We start from the raw sequence: 5,198 nt of genomic DNA on the forward strand, positions 1-5,198 counted from the left end.
ATGGGAAGGGTCGTAGTGAAGACATAAATGGGAGTTGGTGGATTTGTTGTTAAACACAAAGCTACATAACGGGTTATTTGTGTGGATGGGAAGAGTTGTAGCGAAGATATAAATGGGAGTTGGTGGATTTGTTGTTAAACACAAAGCTACATAACGGGTTATTGGTGTGGATGGGAAGAGTTGTAGCGAAGATATAAATGGGAGTTGGTGGATTTGTTGTTAAACACAAAGTTACATAACGGGTTATTGGTGTGGTTGAGAAGAGTCGTAGCGAAAATATAAATGGAAGTTGGTGAGTTTGTTGTTAAACAAAGCTACATAACGGGTGATCTGTGCTCTTTCCACCACAGGTTTCGAAACTTGATTTTTTTAGAGTTATAAACTCTTTGACATACCACCAGGAGGTCGATGGTTTGTAATGGACTATATCGATAAACGACACTCGTGAATGGAAATGTGGATGTCTAGAAAATATAAAGTCGTTGAGGAAAATGTTTGTTTGTTTCTTATTATGCACAAAGTTACACAATGGGATATCTGTGCTCTGCCCACCACGGGTATCAAAACCCGGCTTCTAGCGATGTATGTTCGCAGACGTACCGCTGTGCCACTGGGGGGAGGGGGGGAGGGGGGAGGAAAATGTCCATGTGAACATAAGCGCAGGATGGAAGGAGAAAACATATCGTAAAAATATTTTAAATTCACGTAATGGTGCTTTTGGCTGCACCAACAATTTCATTAAAACAGTATTTGTAAAGAGTTGGAGCTATTCCTTGATAGGAGGAGAAAATTTGAATTTTTATATAACAACATACGTGTTCGGATGCTCTATTCCTTATCATAATGTCTTTACGAGAGGTCTTTTATTATTCAACAGTACGCTATGTAAGACACTATATTATAGTCACATCGTTTTTACGAGTACCCGCGTTCGCCATAAAGTTATTGTTAACGTTTTTATGTTACGTTACAGTCCACTACCTAGAGCAACAACAGAATCATCTAAATTCTTCGATGCATCTACTTAAAACTTATGCACTCAACACTAACTACGGTGTGCCAGAAGAGACACTGCCTCCGCTAATTAATATAAACGTCAGAACCTTATTAACTTTATGACTTGTCTACTGCTTCAGCAATCCGAAACTGTGTGAACTAGGTATTAAAACACAAGATCCTTAGTCCATGAACAGTTGTCTTGAGTCTTGAAAAAAATTATTTAGTTGTCATTATTACTATTAATTTATCCTTAACTGACAAGGAAACGTTAGGCCTCAGCAAAAGTTTTAAATCCATTTCAATCAGAAATTCCATTGGCGTATTCACAGTTTGAGAAAACTAGGAGAAATGTTACCGTAAGTAAAGACTAAAGACTCATTCTTCTAAATAATTCCTTTCTACAAACATATCTAAGAGTCCTTACGTATAACTTTATGTGAAGAATCTGATCTCGACATCAGTGACAACCAACTTCCAGAGGTGATTAATAACCCCACAAACCAAGTAACTATCCCTGATAATGATGGCGAACATTTGACTTCGATTCTGATACCTCTTCCCTATCAGGACCGACATCTTCAATGTCTGCGTACATCTTTTAATCAAGATTATCGTTTCAATTTCAAGTGATGCAGGATGACAAGGTCGACATGGACACCACGCGATAGATTTACAAAGTAAAGCAAAATATAGTAACCCGACCCTTATGAGCATAAACCTTATTACGTAGAACGTTCTAAACGACAAAATTTCATAATTAAACTTGTGGTTAAAGGTGGCGCTATTTTATTATGATTCAAAGATTTCTACTTTGATGAAGTCGAAAAACAACTTACTGACACAAATATTTACAGCCCCCTAGCGACTAGTCGAACAACCTCATTCAACCGTAAAATTAAAACCATCATTAAAGTGTTGATTCACACGGATAACTTAGCTACCAGATGATATTATATATTCACTGTTAGTAATCCCAGAACTCCGAAATTTTACCTTCTTCCTAAAATTCATAGATTATGGAATCCTGGTCACCCAATTATTTCCGCTTGTAAGTGTCTTTCTAAATTAATTTCGTTTGTGTGATGTTTTTAAGCCCATTGTCTCAATTCAAATTCGGGTATATATGTAGAATTATACATAAACGTTTCTCTACGTTAAAATACTATTGTGAGTTTTCGGGCCTCTTCGGGTAATAATGTACTGAGCGTTACATATTCATTTATTTGTGGAACGCTGCTTTAAAATAGGTATCTAGGCAACAGTCATAACAATAACTGACATCTGGTATTAAAGTTGTTAACAATTTAGAAATTATGAGGAATATAGAAGATAAATCGATTACTTCAATATAATAAACATAAGGAAAATACAATTATAGGTATTGTATAGAAAAATAAATACATTTCATACTTCAAATGATACATTGTAGAATTAAAGGTTTAATTTTACATCGAAATCATGACAAATATTATGTTTTATTTCTTTGATATGTGGTGTCCATGCAGTATTGAGTAGATGTTGGCCATTGTGCTGATTAATACCCACCAGTGGTCCACAGTCTTGTGCTTCTCTGATTTTTCTACGTTTGGTGTTTTCTTCTCTGTCTATTACTTTTGCTTTATTTAGGTCTATTATATGGTTGTTTTCCTGAACATGAAAAGCTATAGATAATGTGTTTATAACACAGTTCATTATATCTCTTTAAGTGTTATTTTAACCTTAGCTGTAACGGGCATTGTGTTTACCTAATCTATTGTTTATTGAACTCATACCTAGTGCTATAAACCACGTTCTTTGTGAGAGGAGTGGGAAGTGAGGATTTTACTTTCGTAAGACTGTCGCATAGTGTAGGAGGACTTAAAAAAACTACGGTGATGTTAAGTTTATTCATTATCCTGCGAAGTTTTTCCCTAGGCCTGATATATAAGGAATAAATGTTTTTTTCCCTTTTCGTTGTGATTATCCTTGTGAACCAGAACATCCAGGAATGGAAGAGTGTTATCGACTTCAAGTTCTATGGAAAACTGTATGCGTCAAATTGGTTATTCAGATGAGTATGAAAGGTTTTGAGCTCTTCCTCTCCATGGATCCATAAAATAAACGTATCGTCAACATATCTTACCCATATACGAGGTTGATGAAGATATGGTGTGTTCAAAATCCTGTATGAATATTTCTGCTAGTACAGGTGAACCCATTAGAGTATCGTCTAACATTTTATAAAATTGGCCATTCCAGTGAAGGTAATTAGCATCGAGACGGATATCCAGCAAGATCATAATGTTTGGGATGCTGATGGATGTTCTTGTTGGAAGTGAGATGTCGTCACTTAATCGTTTGTGTATTATTTCCATGGTATCTTTAGTAGGTATCTTGGTGAAAAGTAAAACTACGTCGAGGCAAGCCATAATATCGTCTTTGGATATTATGTAGTCAGAAATGTGGTTAACGAATTCTAGGGAGTTTCTAACTGAACAAGTTGACCTTTATCATAGTCATTCACGCGCATCCCAAAACACCTTATATACCATGCATTTTGTAAAAAAAAGAAAAAAAAGTGGTATGCTATATAATGGTCAAACAGGTCGTCGCTTAGTAGGTAATTCACGTGAACATCTTCCACATATAAGAAATAATGACACCAAGAAAGCCACAGGTAGACACTTCAATAACTCTTCACTGTGTATCTCCGACTTCTCTTTAATATCCAATCTGCTCCCTCCACTTTAATACAAAGAAAACGCCACGAGAAAAGTTTGATTTTTAAAGTAGGCATTATTAACCCCTTTGGAATGTTCGAAGAATTTTCATTCCTTTACTTTTTACCACTTCTTCTCACTTTCCACTTTTTCTTTGTATATGATCTTTACTTTCTCATAACAGTTTTGGTCAAAGTATGCGTTCTCTTTTTTTTTTCTTCATTCACTTGCTCGTTCACTGAAAATTGTTATATGAAACCATTTTTGAAAACAAATTTGTTAGTTTTACAGTTATATTTATTTATTTTTGTTCGATAAATCACTTCTCAGGTTTAATATCTTGTTTAATGATTTTTATCTTTTCTAACATTACTCAACTAATTAATATATCCTATTATCTATATTTGTTGGATTCTAGCTTAAGAATGTGTTCAAGAGAGCCTCGTTTTTTTCTTGTTCCTACTTTTAACTGGTTATTACACCCACCTCTTTTAAAACTGTTTTGTGCTCACAACAAACCTAATGAAATGTTGTTTCCCGAAACTTTGTTTTCAAACTCGTAAATATATAAACTTAATTTAATTTGGTGAGCGTTTCATGCACTTTACTATTTTCTTCAGCATTTCTTCTTAATTTGCTCACGACGCTCTTTTATTGTATGTTAATTGTTGTTCAGGTTGTATTATGCATCGTAACGTTTCTTTTAAACAATACAATTACAGCTTTCTATTTGTATTTGCATAATGAAGAGTTGGATGACTTAAGATATGCACAAAAGACAAGAAAACAATAACACATAAAGAGCAAATATAGCTACACAGTATTTAAAACAATTTGTAGGTCATTTATCTAATAATACAAGGCCATGATTTTCAGCAGGAAGCTTTATATAATCTATTACATATATATATCTGATCAGATGTATACTATAAGAAGGAAAACAACAACAACAACTCTAGTACATTGACAATGTATCTGTCAGGAAAACAGAAAAGTCCAACTCGAATAGTTTTCTGTTTCACGTGATACAACATAGTTTGAAAAAAAAAGAGTTTCAGTTTATGCTCTGTTGTGATTCAGAAGAAAATATGTATGAAAGAAACTTGTGTTTTCAAACAGTTATATTCAACAGTGTACACAGGAAGCAATAACTGCGAGCATGCCCCATGTACAAGAGGAAACAGATAATATATAATAATGGCTGGAGACGGCTTAAATGGGTAATGAAGAAAAACTTTAATATAAGTTTAACATGGCAGCAAATGTACAACGTTTCGACAAGGGTTTGTCATCATCAGGTACCAAAGGTTCTTAGTACCTGATGATGAAAAAACCTTGTCGAAACGTTGTACATTTGCTGTCATGTTAAACTTATATTAAAGTTTTTCTTCATTACCCATTTAAGCCGTCTCCAGCCATTATTAGTCTCAAAGTGGGTTCCTCGTCATCGAATTTGTGTCGCTTAAGTTTCGTCGGAACGAAGTTACGGAAAATCAATTA

This window comes from Limulus polyphemus, unplaced genomic scaffold (assembly GCF_000517525.1).
Source record: "Limulus polyphemus unplaced genomic scaffold, Limulus_polyphemus-2.1.2 Scaffold1956, whole genome shotgun sequence".
NCBI lineage: Eukaryota > Metazoa > Arthropoda > Merostomata > Xiphosura > Limulidae > Limulus > Limulus polyphemus.